We start from the raw sequence: 17,068 nt of genomic DNA, 5'->3' as shown, positions 1-17,068 counted from the left end.
ATCTAGTCACTGAATATCAATGGCTGCTATCATCAGAAAATAAGAGGGGCACCTGGGTGGCTCAGTCAGTTGAGCATCCGACTTCGGCTCAGGTTGTGATCTCACAGTTCGTGAGTTTGAGCCCAGTGTCAGGCTCTGTGGTCAGAGCCTGGAGCCTGCTTCGGGTTCTGTGTCTCCCTCTCTCTCTCTGCCCCATCCCCACTCATGCTCTGTCTCCGTCTTAAAAATAAATAAAACATAAAAAAAAAAAAAAAAGACAAGAAAATAAGAGATAACCAACATTTGGTGTGTAATAAAAAACTCACACCACCTCTCATCTTACCAACTAAATCTTATTAAGTTTCTAGAGCCAGCTAACACTTTGTAGAAGACAGAAACACATACAGAAATATGCATAATCGAACCATGCAAGAATATACACTCATCAAAATTCAAAATAGGAAAAAATCTACACATCGCATAAACTGGGTTCATCAGGCAACAAAGTTTAAGCAAAATAAAAGGATGGGGAACTGGTAGGGTAAGTGAGATTAAACAGGTCATTAAAAAACACACACACACAACTAAAACAAAGTGTCTAGAAATGTACATTTGAATGATAAAGCTCAGAAGAAATATGGGGAAATTGCTGTAAAATCTGGATAGACATAGAACAAGTTGTAATTGCCTAAGAATACAAGAAAAAGTCTCTGCTGTGGGTGGGAAAGTTCTATTCTTGATCTGGGTGCTATTACACAGATATGCACATTATTCTTTAAGGTACAAATTTGGTTTGGATTTCTGTATCTGTGGTTTGGTAATAAAATGTTTCAAAAAACATATGCAAGTATACTACTGTTTTCATCCATCCTTCTTTCATTCAGAAAGTATCTTTATATATGATCAGAGGACAGGATAAAGGTCTGGAGTGTATCACGTAAGGAAATCTAACCAGCTGTTAAAACAATGTGTGAACTTTGAAACGTTTAAGAGAAAAGCTAAAAACATCCAGACCCAGGAGCATTATTTTTATTCACAAGGCACTAGGCATTAAAAATTCAAGTTACCACAGAGAGCCCTTTAAATTCTAATTCATGAAAGCAATGTTACTAATAAATAAAAGATATTAACACCCTTTCAGTAAAAACAATTGACGCACAGAGTAACTCAGCCAAATCACTGGATGATTTCTCACTCGGTAATTTACAAATCATATTATGTATAATATAATAAATGTATATTCTAACCAAAGTCGTATGATGCAGGCAAAACCATTATGTCGTTCTTACAGGTAAAGATTTAAATGATTTTCCTAGGCTTAATTTGGCTAGTGACCGGAGGAGCCAAGATTCAAACCAGGTAAATTAGTCTAGAATTGAAGCCCTCAACCATTGCACATGCTGATAAAACATATAAGGAAGATAGGTAATTTCCTAATTCAGGAATCCCCCCCCACACACACACACTTTTTTTTTTTTCTAATTGAAGCCACACATGTCAAATGGTAGTCTCACAGATTCATGGAGTAAATAAGATTCTCTGGAGTTTCCAACAAACCTTTGTAATAGAAAATGACATTAGCAATTAGAAAATTGCAATAGAAAATGACTAGGGAAAACAGGAAGTATTCTTTCATTGTTTTTAATTACATAACTAGCAAACTTCCAACACTTTATTTAATAAATTAAAACTCCAATGCTATCTCTATGTAACACTCCTAAAAGGGAAAGAGCATCTTCCGGGCCATATGAAGATATACTGATCTCTAGCTTTCTCTGCATTGGTATGCACTAAAATTACCTTTATGTCATCTCCCTAATTTTAATACATTATAAGTTTGTGTAACCACAACATCAGGATACAAAGCAGGTCAATCTCTCATATCATCTCTTTGTTCTCACCCCCTCTGAAGTTCCTTACTACAGGCATCCTCTGTGCTACGAGTCCAAGATAGGGCTCCATCTCACGAACCCGTGTTATCATGATCTGAGCTGAAACCAAGAGTCAGGCACTTACTTAACTGACTGAACCACTCACTCTTCAGGGCTTTTGATCCCCTTGTGTAACATGCTTTGCCATCTAAAACTTAGCCACCTTTGGTTAGGGTATGTGGTTTAGCAAAAATACATTCTTGTACAACATGTTGTCCAAAATGTTTAATTCCAGGGGCACCTGGGTGGTTCATTGAGTTAAGCATCTGACTCTTGATTGCAGTTTAGGTCATGATCTCATGGTTCCTAATTTGGAGCCCCACATCAGGCTTTGTGCTGACAGTGTACAGCCTACTTGTGATTCTCTTTCTCTCTCTCTGCCCCTCTCCAACTTGGGCATGCTTTCTTTCTCTGTCTCAAAATAAGTAAATTAACTTTAAAAAAATGTTTTATTCCAATGTTATTCTGAAGTCCTTCATAGGACATAGGAAATATTATGTAGACATTCTTAAGTTTATGAATGAGGCCAAACACTAATTTCTACTATACTCATCTTTTAAAAGTTCGTCTTATTATCCTTGAACACTGGACTTCTTGGTAGACCTGAAATATAGGGTCTTCCTTCAAGGGTTAGAAAACACATATAATTTGGGGTTTTTGCATTCAACTTCAGAAAAGAGTAAAATGAAAAATTTCTAACATGCACAACCTTCTCTTTACCACATGAAAACCCAATGACACATTAAGAGGAGCACGGGAAAAAAAGTTTGGGGGGGACCTGGCTGACTCAGTCAGGTAAGCAGCCAGCTCTTGATTTAAGCTCAGGTCATGATCTCACAGTTCATAAGGTTAAGCCCTGCATTGGGTGACAGCACAGAGCCTGCTTGCAATTCTATCCCTCTCCCCCCACTCACTCTCTCTCTCTCTCTCTCTTTCTCTCTCTCTCTGCCCCTCCCCCACCCCGGCTCTCTTTCTCAAAGTAAACAATAAACATTAAAAAGAAAAAAAGAGGAACAAGGAATATCTAGACATGTGCCTGCAACTAATAACCAGTAAGAACTCAAGAGTGCTCAGGATTGTATTAATTTTTACAGGAAGGTTTCAAAACATCTTTCAGTAGAGACAAACCTAAATAGTAAGTTATTAGTAAGTTCCACAAGTGAGCAAAAAAATCCAGGCCAGCGTTCAATTTTCTTAGAAACATCCAATACCGTGACTTCATCAAGCCTCATCATTCACTTTGCTGACCTCTTCAGCCAAAATGTTAGTGTTCTTAGGTATATAAGAAACTATCAAATCCAATACTACTCACCTCCAAAAGATATATCTAGCCCTAATCCATTCAAAATGAAGGAGTCCTCTTCCATTCCCCTGTTGAGTTCCTTGAATCAACAGCAAATCATATTTTCTGTCTTACAGCAAGGATTTTAAAATAGTATTAAACAGAACCATCACTGCTGAGCCCTGATATCCCTGTTTTAAACTACAGGCAGAGGCTTCAGGTTTCTCTAAACACCTTCATAGAGGAAGCTATTAGAACAGGAAAAGGGCAGCATACAATCGATAAAGGAAAAAAAGCCAACAAGTCATGTCTCCAGGACAAGCAGAAAATAGGGATGGTACATAGAGTCTTGCAAGAAAACCACACATACCCACTTTAAAAGGTCAAACTGATCTTCAGAGAAGTTAGTTCTATTGTTGACTGTACCTGTTTCAACTGAAGGGCAATAGTACACAGGCAGATACTTTTTTCCCAAGATTTGTTATGTCTGATCTTAACCACATTTTTGAATTAGTCATTGAATACAGGATGAAGTTTCCTGCCTTTCCTACTTACAACTAAAAGTAAGGAGCAGACATGTGATATCTTGTCCCATGACATGTTTTTACACGTAAGATATTACTGTTTTCCAAGTAAATGATGCCATATATTTATATATATTGCTTTTCAAAGTATATATATTCTCACTTAACAGAAATGTGAAAGAAATACATTTTTTAAAATCTAATGACTCACCAAGATATTTACAAAATGTATTATTGCTTTAAGCATAAACGCTCAGAGTTTTTGTTGTTTTATATCCTACCTACATCAGAGTCAAGTATAACTGTCTTTTGTCTTATCAAGTCTTATTTAGCTAATTGCTTGATAACTCACTGTGACCTTAGAAGTTTTTGAATATGACAGATTTACTTCCCTATGCTTTAGTGAGCATCTCACTAATGACAAATAAATTATAAAATTACAGTCAACTCTACTTTCTCTAATCTTCACCCAAATATTTAACTTTCCAATTTACATTCTTTTACAGTAAGATTCCAAGGACACCAAACTGCTATTAAATCATTTGCAACCCTCCTGTTCTAACTAATTAAAGTTTGACGCAAATGTTCTTACAGATTCTCGTAAGATACAGTCACAGTACTACTTAAAAGACAGTGAAGAACAAAAACTATTATGTATAAAGGAGTTACAGTATTAATGTGAAAATGTGGAAAATGAATAATCACAGTGAAAAGCCAGATACATCAAAAATTAAAGTTTGTATGTAAATCTTAGCTGTCACTTTGCATTGTACAAAAGCACGGTTAATGACATAAATGGTGCCATCACTGGGTATTTAACAAGAAAAACCTGCTGAAGACATACTACAGATGCAGAGCATTGTCCTCTTACAGATGTAGAAAACCTGATTTAAAGTTTCTCATTCTTTCAATTTGATTTAAAAACCTAAAAATACATTACACTTAAGATGCCATGACTTTAAGGGTAAATATTAAAAAAATCAAAAATATATTGACGTGAGTTTCTGCATATGCAGAAAATATATATTATCACAATGAGTCTCCCTAATTCTCAGTAACACTGAATTTTGTTCACATGTAATTTTACCTTGTTCCATGCAGTCAAATCCAGTTTTAATGTATAAGCTATTTCAATGTGTAAGCACAAGATGATTCAACTGCTTGCCTACTGGGATAATTTTCTAAAACACTGTATAAAACATAAAAAAGCAGTCTTGGGTTTTATAGCTTACGTGTTAAAAAAGCACAACAGTAAAAAATTGCCTTTATCAGTGACGTTGAAAAAAATGTATTTTCAGAATAAAGTCTGTTTCTGAATAGATGTTTTCGAGCAAAGTCAATTTACTTTAACAAATGGAAAACACTAGATAATGATTGGTAAGACATGAAAATTTAGGTAAACATTAGCTATTTTTAATTCATATTAACTGAAGCCATGTAAAAATTAAATTTTCCTTTCTTATTATTTTGTTTTTCCATGTTTACATAAACCATCTTATGACAAGAGGCACCATGAGGCTTTTTTTAATAACACAAACTTACTTAGGTTTGTACACTTATAACCAAGAAAGAATAAAATACTATTTTTCAACAGTTGTTAACCACAAAATTAAATATATTCAAAGATTAGATAGGTTATGATACATCAGAAAGATTATGGTACAAAATAAATGCAATCCCTTATTTAAAAGTTCTATAGGAGAGGTGCCTGGGTCACTCAATCGGTTAAGCATCCGACTTCAGCTCAGTTCATGATTTCGCAGTTCATGGATTGGAGTCCCACGTCAGGCTCTGTACTGACAGTGAGGAGCCAGGAGCCTGCTTCAGATTCTGTGTCTCCCTCTGTCTCTATCCACCCCTCCCCTATTCATGCTCTGTCTCTCTCTCTCTCAAAAATAAGTAAACATTAAAAAAAAAAAAAAGTTAAATAAAAATAAATAAATAAATAAATAAATAAATAAATAAATAAATAAATAAATATTCTATGGGTTATTTTCTGCGAAAATCTTAGAATATTGCTCCTTTTGCCAAGATAAGGTCACTCAGCCTATTAAATTAAGTGTTGGTTGGGATTGTCTGTATGTCATGTAAATCTAGATTAAGTATGTTACTGCTGGCACCTGTTAACACTAATAGTTTGGGGACATCTGAGCAAGCAAAGCAGGCTTGGGTGGGCTTAACCAGCTTGTGTAAAGTATAATACCTCTTCATTAAGAAGATGTTTACAAACTTATCGCGTAAGTTCAATGTCTTGTTGAGTTTAATGACCCTACTCTAGCAAAGTTTGTTTTAAATTTCACTCTTTACGTCAGAAAAAGGAGCAGTAAAATGGTGATGGGAATCCCTATAGCATTTGGCCTGGAAAGCAAGAGGGTCCAATTTCCTGACTTCTGCAAACCAGCTTAAACCAGTTTAAAGCCTGGAGTTTTAAAGGTCAGAGGGTGTGGCTGACGGCTTTGCTCTGCTTTTAGAGAGAAGATTAGCAAACAATACATGGATAGGCATCTTGAAAAGAGGGACCAGAAGAGTGCCTGGGGCACACAGTGGGGAGGTTAATTGCTCATCTCAGAGCACTACCTAGAGAGGCAGCATTCAGTGACAGACTCCTCCAGGAACAAAGGAACTTGGAGGCATCACCTTCCTACCGCATCACTCAGCATAACCACAGAGCCACTTTCAGGAACTAACTTAACACCTCCACCTAACTAGCTTACACCAAGCTCTACCTTCCCCATACTCCCATCCAACTATACTTCCCAGTCTCACTTGCCTGAGTCCCAGCACAGCAGGCCTCATCCCCCAGAAGACCAGCTCAAATCCCTGCTCAGATCACACCTCCTGATTCGAGGGTTGTGCAGAGCCTCACTTCTGGCAGTGGTGGCAACAGGTCTCATCACAAGCAGACCAGAACACAGCTACTCAAAGCACCACATTCTGGAAAGGGACCAAATCTTGCCCACATCAGGCAAAGAAAGCCTCCACAGATGACCGGCCTGAAGGATAAAGTGGCCAGGACAAAATAGCAGAGTGCACAGAGCATACAGTGGACACACTCCCGGAAACACTAGGTCCTAGGGAACAGGGGGACTGCACTAAAGGGCACTCCTGGACCTCTTCTTCATAAGGCCATTATCTTCAAGAACAAGAGATGGAGCTGACTTTCCTAACACAGAGAAACAGGCACAGAGACTTAGACAAAATGAGAAGACAGGGAAATGCATCCCCAGTGAAAGAACAGGACAAGGCCATGACTTACAGTTAAGCAAAATAGATATAAATAACATGCCTGAAGGATTGTGTAAAGGATCCTAAGGATTCTCACTAGACTTGAGGAAAACAGTGGAAAATATCAGTGAGACCCTTAACACAAAGGAATAAGAAAAGAGATATAAAGGGCTCAATACAAGAAATGAGAAATACAATTGATAGAATGAACAGCAGGATGGAAGAAGCAGAGGAACAAATGAATGACAAAGACAACAGAGTAATGCAAAGTAATAAAATTTTAAAAAATAGACAAAAAAGTCTTATACCACATGAGAATAGACTTAGGGAACTCAGTGATTCAATGAAATGTAATGACATTAATATTACAAGAGTCCAAGAAGTAGGGAGAGAAAAGGAGGCAGAAAAAATTATTTGAAGAAATAGTAGTTGAAAACTTCCATACTCTGGGGAAGAAAACAGATTATCTGGATCTAGGATGCACAGAGAACCCTCAACAAAATCAACAAAAGCAGATACACAGCAAGAAACACTGTCATTAAATTCACAAAATATAATGATAAAGACAAAAAATTAAAAACATCAAAACAAAAGAAGACAGTAACATAGAACGGAAAACCAATAAGGCTAACAGGGACTTTCTGAGCAGAAACTTTGCAAGCCAGAAGGGAGATGCATGATATATTCAAAGCGCTAAATGGGAAAAATCTGCAGTCAAGAATACTCTATCCAGAAAGGCTATCATTCAGAATAGGAGACACAAAGTTTCCCAGACAATCAAAAACTAAATGAGGTCATGACCATTAAATTAGTACTGCAAGAAATATTGAAGGGGACTCTTTGAGTAGAAAGGAGACCAAAGTGACAGTATGAAGGTAGGAAACAAAAGAAGTAAAAATGAGTATATTTGTTTAAAAAATTCAGTCAAGAAACTCACAAAATAAAGCAAAATATGACAACATGTACCCAAAATATGGGGAGGACAAAAGTAAAAATAGGTTCAACCTTAAGCGACCACCAACTTAACACAGACCACCAAATGCAGGAGAAGTCATACACAAATCTAATGGTAACCATATTTAAAAAACCACTAATAAATATGTAAAGAATATAGACAAAGAAATACCAATGGATCATTAAAGAAAATCAACAAACCATGAAAGAAAGGATCAGAGAAAATCTTCAGAAACAACCACAAACACAAATAATAAAATGGAAATAAATACATGTCTATCAATAATTACTTTGAATGTAACTGGACTAAATTCTCCAACCAAAAAGATACAGGGTGAGAGAATGGAGTTTTTAAAAACAAAACAAAACAAAACAAACATTCATCTATATGCTGTCTGGCAGAGTCTCATTTTAGAGCTAAAGACACTTGCAGATTGAAAGTGAGGGGGTAGAAAAACATCTATTATGCAAATAGGTGTCAAAAGAAAGCCAGGGTAACAACGCTGTATCAGACAAAATAGACTTTAAAACAATAACTGTAACAAGAGACAAATAAGGACATCTTCTATAATAAAGGGAAAAATCCAACACAAAGATATAACAACTGTAAATATTTATGCACCCAACATAGAAGCACCCAAATAATAAAATAGTTAATAACAAAAATAAAGGAATTAATCAATAATAATACAATAATAGTAGAGGACTTTAACACCTCACTGATATCAATGGACATATCATCCGAACAGAAAATCAACACCAATGGCTTTGAATGACATACTCGAATAGATGGATTTAACAGATATACTCAGAATACTGCATTCTAAAACAGTAGAATACAAAATATTTCCAAGTACACATGGAACATTTTCCAGAATACATCACATATTAGTCCACAAATCAAGCCTCAACAAATTCAAGAAGATTGAAGTTATACCATGCATCTTTTCTGACCACAATGTTAGGACATTAGAAGTTAACCACACACACACACACACACACACATATATATATATATATTTTTATATATATATATATATATATATGGAAAGACTACAAATACATGGAGGTTAAACAGCATGCTACTAAACAATGAATGGGTCAATGAAGAAATAAAATAATAAATTTAAAAGTACATGGCAACAACTGAAAATAAAAACTCAATGGTCCAAAACCTTAGGGATGCAGACAAAGTGGTTCTATGAGAGAAGTTTTTAGCAATACAGGCCTACTTCAAGGAGCAAGAAAAGTCTCAAAAAACCTAACCTTACATCTAAAGGAGCTAGGAAAACAAAAAAACAAAAAACCTAAAACCTGAAGAAGGAAGGATATAATAAAGTTTAGAGAAGAAATAAATGATACAGAAACTAAAACAATAATAAAAGAGATGAATAGAACCAGGAGCTGTTTGTGGAAGAAAAAAAAATAAAATCTATAGTAGTCTTCAAGATAAAAAAAAAAATCCTAAAATACTATCACAAAAAAGCAGACAAATAACAATCAACACTACAGAAATACAAACAAGTTTAAGAAAATATTATGAAAAACTATATGCCAACAAATAGGTTGACCTAGAAGAAATTGATAAATTTCTAGAAACACATAAACTACAAAAACTGAAAAAAATTGAACAGGCTGATAACCAGCAAATAAGTTCAATCAGTAATGAAAATACTGCCAAAAAACAAAATTCCAAGACCAGATGGTTTCACAGGAGAAACCTACCAAACATTTAAAGAAGAATTAATACTTACTCTTCTCAAACTATTCAAATAAATAGAAAAAGGACAACTTCCTAATTAATTCTACAAAGTCAGCATTATCCTAATATCCAAACCAGATAAAGAAACCAAAGAAAAGAGAACTAATGCTAATATCTCTGATGGACATAGAAACATAGAAACAAAAATGGACATAGAAACAAAAATCCTCAACAAAATGCTAGCAATGATTTTAAAAAATCATTCACCAAGATCAAGTGGTATTTATTCCCAGGTTGCAAGGGTGGTTTAATATTCACAAATCAATCAATGTGATATATTACATCAATAGTAGAAAGGATAAGAGCCATAAGATCATTGTAATTGATGCAGAAAAACACACTTGACAGAGAACAACATCCTTTTATGACAAAAAACCTTCAAAAAGAGGTTTAGAGACGAGCACCTGGGTGGCTCAGTTGGTTAAGTGTCCAACTTTGGCTCAAGTCATGATCTCACGGTTCATGGGTTCCAGCCCTGTGTTGGGCTCTATGCTGACAGTTCAGAGCCTGGAGCTTGCTTTGGATTCTGTGTCTCTCTCTCGACCTCTCCCTCGCTTGCACTCTCTCAAAAATAAATAAATAAAAATTTAAAGAATAGGTTTAGAAGGACCATACCTCCATATAATAAAGGACATCTATGAAAAAAAGTAAGCTAATATCATCCCTAGTGGCAAAAAACTGACAGCTTTTCCCTTAACACCAGGAACAAGACAAGGACATCCACTCTCAACACTTTTATTCAACATAGTACTTCAAGTCCTAGCCTCAGCAATCAGACAACAAAAAGAAATAAAATGAATCCATTTTGGTAAAGAAGAAACCAAACTTTGCACATGACATCATAATATATATAGAAAACCCTTAAGACTCCACCAAAAAACTGCTACAACTGATAAATTTAGTAAAGGTACAGGATACAAAATCAGTATACAGAAATTTGTTGTATTTCTATACACTAACAATGAAGCAGCAGAAAGAGAATTTTTTTAAAATCCCATTTATAACATCACCAAAAAATAATAAGATACCTAAGAATAAACTCAAAGAGGTGAAAGACCCATAGTGTGAAAGCTATAAATCATTGATGAAAGAAATTCAAGAAAACACAAACAAATGGAAATATGTTCCATGCTTATGGATTCAAAGAGCAAAAGTTGTTAAAATGTCTCTACTACCCAAAGTAATCTACACAATTAATGCGATCCCTATCAAAATACCAAGAGTATTTTTCACAAAACTGGAACAAACAATCCTAAAATATGTATGGAACTACAAAAGACCCCTAATAGCCAAATCAGTCTTGAAAAAGGAAAGCAAAGCTGGAGGTATAACAATTCTAAAATTCAAGTTATATTACAAAGTTGTAGCCATCCAAACAGTATGGTCCTGGCACAAAAAGAGACACATACATCAATACAAAAGAAAAGAAAACCCAGAAATAAACCTACAACTATATGGTCATTAATGTTTGACAAAGGAAGTATATCCAAGGGGGAAAGACAGTCTCTTCAACAAATCGTGCTGGGAAAACTGGAAAGACACAAGCAAAAGAATGAAACTGGACCATTTTCTCATACCACACACAAAAGTAAAATCAAAATGAATTAAAGACCTAAATGTGAGACCTGAAACCATGAAAATCTTAGAAGTGAACAAAGGCAGTAACCTCTTTGACATTGGCTATAGCAACTTTTTTCTAGATAGGTCTCTTGAGACAAAGGAAACAAAAGCAAAAATAAACATGGAAGTACATCAAAATGAAAAGTTACTGCACAGTTAAAGAAACAATCAACAGAACTAAAAGGCAACCTATGGAATGGGAGAGGGTATTTGCAAATGACATGTCAGATGACGGGCTAGTATGTAAAACACAGAAAGAACATATAAAACTCAACACCCAAAAAACAAATAATCCAATTTAAAAATGGGCAGAAGACATGAACACACACTTCTCCAAAGAAGACATTCACATGGCCAAAAGACACATGAAAAGATGCTCAATATCACTTATATTCAGGGAAATGCAAATCAAAACTACAATGAGATATTATGTCACACCTGTCAGAAAGGCTAAAATCAACAATACAAGAAACAACAGGTGTTGCCGAGGGTGTGGAGAAAGGGAAACCCTCTTGCACTGTTTGTGGGAATGCAAACTGGTGCAGCCACTCTGGAAAACAGTATGGAGGTTCCTCAAAAAGTTAAAAATAAAATTATCCTACGGTCCAGCAATCGCACCACTGGGTATTCATCCAAAGAATACAAAAACAATAATCCAAAGGGATACATGCACCTCTCTGTTTATAGCAGCATTATTTACAAGTGTCAAACTATGAAATAGTCCAAGTACCCATCAATTGATGGATAAAAATGTGGTATATATACAAGAGAATATTATTCAACCATAAAAATGAATGTAACCTTGCCATTTGCAACAACATGGTTGTAGCTAGAGACCATTATGCTAAGTGAAATAAGTCACAGAAGGACAAATACCACATGATTTCACTTGTGTAGAATTTAAAAACCCTAACACATGAGCAAAGGAAAAACAAGAGAGAGACAAACCAAGAAACAATCCCTTAATTATTATAAAGAACTGATGGTTATGAGAGGAGAGGTGAGGTAGTTGGGTGGGGGATAGGTTAAATAGGTGATGGGGATTAAGGATGGCACTTGCTGTGATGAGCACCGGGTGTTGTATGGAACGGTTGAATCACTATATTGCACACATGAAACTAATGGTCACTGTCTGTTTAAATGGAATTTAAGTACCTTTTTTTAAATGTTTATTTGTTTTGAGAGACACAGTGCATGTGTGAGCAGGGGAGGTGCAGAGATAGAGAATCCCGAGCAGGGTCTGTGCTGTCAGTGTGAAGTATGACGTGGCGCTCGATCTCAGGAACCATGAGATCATGGCCTGAGCTAAAATCAAGTCAGACACCTAAGCAAGTAAGCCACCCAGATGCCCCCTACCTAAATAAAAACGTCAAGGGACGCCTGAGTGGCTCAGTCAGGGAAGCGTCCAACGTCGGCTCAGGTCATAATCTCATGGTCACTGAGTTTAAGCCCCACATCAGGCTCTGTGCTGACAGCTCACAGCCTGGAGCCTGCTTCAGATTCTGTGTCTCCCTCTCTCTCTCTGCTCTTCCCTTTCTCGCTCTCTGTCTCTCTTTAAATACACATTTAAAAAAATTGTTTTAACTATAAAAAACAAAATACAAAAAACGATGCTTTGTTTTACCTCACAGTAAATTTGTGATTAACTATATGATTTTCAACACACACAACTGTGTGAACAAATATAACACTTTATATACACATTTACTATTATCAAATACTTCACTATAGATGCAAATCTATATAAATATACTGATGCTAAAATAAGACTTACCTAAAAATACAAAAATAGAAGTCAAATTTCTAGACGCTACAAGCCACAATTTTAGTCAAAAGCTTGGTTAAGGTTAGTTTCATCAAAATTCCCACACTGAACAACAACAACAGCAACAAAAAATGGACTTTAACAAACATTCAGATGGACCAAAACATGGATGCTATTCTAGTGAGAAATAAATTGGGGAGTACAAAATGCACTTGTGAGACATGCCGTAAAACAAGAAATGTTTTATAGAGTCTTAAAATACCTATACAAGAAAATGCTTTCATCAGAAGGTAATTTGTTGAGCAGCAATGATTGGAATTCAAGTGAAAAAGCAGCTGGGGAAGGACGATTTACAGAATGAAAACTTCCAACCTTCATCTTGGAAATGGACAACTGGTATGGCTAGATGAACATTCAACTACCAGAATTAACAAAGAACAAAACTAAACAGTAACCAACCAATCATTTTGAAACTATTGCTTTGAGTTTTTATTTTTACTTATCCTTTGGGCATGTCTAGAAATCTACTATTTTAGTATTATGTTTTATGTTTTTCCCACACTCTCTAGAAGAATACACTGTGTGGTTAGTGCAGCACTATAAGAGAACATGTCCACCTTCGACTGTGTGGTTGGACACTCTTCATCAGGCCACAATCAGATTTGGGTAGGCTGAATTTTATAAACCCTAGGCTATCCTGGCTAAAAGAGCACTAATGAAGCCAACATCCACTACAGTACTCAGCATGAGTAACTCATGAATCAGAGGTGCCAAGTGGCCACGCCCCAGAGCGAAGTCAGACTTAAAGACAAAAAGAGAACTGGGTTTAAATTGTGCATCTTGTTCTTACTGTGTGACCAAGAGAAAAGTACTAAATCTAAACCTCTGTTTAACTCATCTCCAAAAGGGGAGGAATATTATCTCTATTATAGCATTATAGTTAAAAAAAAAAAAAAAGAGGTAATGTATTTAAATGTTATAAGTGCCATCTATTCCAAACCCTGGTTTTCAACTTTGACATAAAAGTAATACATGTGATTTTATATCATCTTTTATATCATCTTTGAGAAAATATATATATAATATAGGGACAGATACATGGGGGTCTCAATATGTACCTGTCAGAAGCAGGTAAAGTGGTATGGTTGGAGGAAAAGGCCACTTGTCCCCATCATTTAAATATTTTCGACTCGAAGGAACAAAACCTTGCCATAGCCTACAACATACAAGTCCATTCAGTTAAACTCAGTGTTACAGGCTACATAAGAAAAAAGAAGAGACATCCTCTCATCTTCACAGAGTCAATCTAAAAGCGTATGACACCAAGTAATGGTCAATGCTGAAATCCAAGATTGCCTTAAAATAGCAAATTTAATCATGGTTTTCCTATATAAATTTGCTGGTAAAATAAGACCTGAATTTGGACTAGACGCTTCATACTCTTCACTCCTGTACTAGGTATAAACATTCTTGCATCCTAATTTCCATTATGTGGCAAGGTCCTTAATCTCCACTACCGATGTGACTTGTTGGGTGCTGCATGAACTTCTGAAAAAAAAATCAGTATTCCAAATTTCAAAACACATGCAGTCCAAGAATTTCAGAGAAGACAGTTTGAACAATCTCTGCATAAGCAAAAAAAGAGGCAACAGCTGCATTAAGAGATAAACTACTGAAGATAGAAACTTGTAGTTTAAGAATTTATTTTCTGTCTTAAAGCAGTACTTGCTTAGAACCCTTGATTATTTATTCCAATATGGACACAGTGACACAACTTACATCATTAAGTTCTTGGAGAACCAAGAGATGATACCCATGAAATGCTTTAAACATTGTCTGACACAAAGTTAGTACGCAATAAATGCCATGTTATAGTAGTGTCTAGAAAAATATTTTGAACATTTACTAGGAAAAGGCAAAGAGATGAGTATGTGGCTCACTCTACTATATATCATATTTTATTTTAAAAAATCCAAGGGTATTCGTTGGCCTATGTCACACATGTTTGTTTCTCCTATCAGGCCTCAGAACTAGAATTAGTGCAAGTCACAAAGGTACGTAGCCATTTCAGGTATGCAAACAAGCATTTGGAGCTGATAAAGTACAGTAAGACTTCAAGCTCTTAATGCAGTAATAATATTATCTGAAAAGAAATGATCTATGAAAGACTCAAGAGCAGCCTAGAGGAATGTTTCCAGAATTTAACATACAAACTAATGATCCAGAGTTTTTGTTAAAATTCATATTCTGATTTAATGTGGTGGGGTCACACATTCTGCATTCAAGTTTTCAGGTAACCTCAACTCTGTTGATCTAGAAGCCCACACTGAGAGTAGAGGAGGCCCCAGAGCAGTGGCCCTCCCAGTATATCCACAACATCACAATCTCCTGGGAAGATAGAAATGCAAACCCTAGAGCATAAGGAAAACCTTGGAGATCATTGATGAGCTCTTTCCATCCAGTCATATTAGTTACTCTGAGAATAAAAGACTACTTTTTAAAAAAATACTTTACAAATAAAAATAAGGACACCTGGGTGGCTCCAACAGTTAAGTGTCTGACTTCAGCCCAGGTCATGATCTGACAGTTCATGGGTTTGAGCCCCATATCAAACTCTGTGCTGACACCTTTGGATTCTGTGTCTCCCTCTCTTTCTGCCCCTCCCCCATTCATGCTGTGTCCCTCTCAAAAATAAACATTAAAATTTTTAATGAAAATAAAAATAAAAATAGCACACTAAAACATGTTGTGTAAATAAGAAAAGCAACTTATCTCTATACAATTTCCAAAAGTATAATCCCTACAATTATACTTCAAATGTAGACTTTTATAAGAATCCTGATCTGATAAACACTAGGCAAATATAATTTGTAGAATCCTGAGTAGGACCACTTATCAACTACTCACAAAGTAAGTCATGTCCATTTTACCTAGGTAACAAAGGTATGATTGTGTAAGGAAACCAGACGAGTTTTCTATTTCCATGTGCTGAGAGCATAAGTAACCACATCATGGTTTAGCCAACTTGTCCACAGTAATGTTTACATAATGCCTGCTTATTGTGTAAATACATGTGGACATTTTGATTTACAGCTATAGATGATCTGTTTGCATACACAGATACACAGATGTATAAATAATGGTACATTAATGGTTTGAAACACAATATTCTTGAAGGACAAAAACCTTAAGGGTAAATTACAAACATACAATGTCATGACCAGAGAAAAGATTTCAGTTTTGTGAATGGGAAGCCAATTGATAATTCAAAATTTGGGGAAAACCTACTTAACATAACGGATGCATTGAGAATTCAGATTCAGCATTTTTTTTTTTTTTCAACTTCCAAGCATGAATACAGACATTCAGCTCTCAGTCAAAACCTAAGCACACAGGTCAATCCTTTACTTCAAAGGAGTCAGTAACAGACTGTAAAGCACCACACCTGCTTCAGGATTAGCACTGTAATTTTTGCTAGGACCACAGATTTTTTAATTTGTTTTAACATTTATTCATTTTTGAGAGATAGAGCGTGTGGGGGGGGGAGGGGACAGAGAGAGAGACAGAGACAGAGAGGGAGACACAGAATCTGAAGCAGGCTCCAGGCTCTGAGCTGTGAGTACAGAGCCCAATGCAGGACTTGAACTATGAGATCATAACCTAAGCTGAGGTTGGACACCTAACCGACCCAGCCACTCAGGCGCCCCTTAGGACAACGGTTTTCTAACAGTGATTCTCTCAAGATACATCTTAGATGTTGCATCCAGGGGAAGAGTACCTCAGGTGCCTAGTGAATACAGGCCAGGCATGCTGTTCAACAACCTACCATGGATCAAACAGTCTCCACCACAAAAAATTACCTGACCTCAAATACCAAGGGTGCTAGGGTTAAGAAACGCTGATTTAAGTGACAGAGGCTGCCAAGATACACACTCAACGTCCTTGGTGCATCATCATTGCATTCCTAGCACGGTGTTCAGCACAACAACAAATATTTGTTGATAATCAAATAAACTACCTTGGTGT

At 36.0% G+C, this 17,068-nt stretch overlaps 1 protein-coding gene across 3 annotated transcripts in view; it reads right to left on the bottom strand.

The window, feature by feature from the left end:
• Nucleotides 1-17,068, bottom strand: part of CRPPA (CDP-L-ribitol pyrophosphorylase A) — a 345,176-nt gene that overhangs the window by 205,931 nt on the left and 122,177 nt on the right. The window lies entirely within an intron of this gene.

This window comes from Herpailurus yagouaroundi, unplaced genomic scaffold (genome assembly GCF_014898765.1).
Source record: "Herpailurus yagouaroundi ecotype Mexico unplaced genomic scaffold, PumYag 100, whole genome shotgun sequence".
Taxonomy (NCBI): domain Eukaryota; kingdom Metazoa; phylum Chordata; class Mammalia; order Carnivora; family Felidae; genus Herpailurus; species Herpailurus yagouaroundi.
Note: the sequence above shows the minus strand (reverse complement) of the source record. Positions and strands in the feature narration are given on the sequence as shown.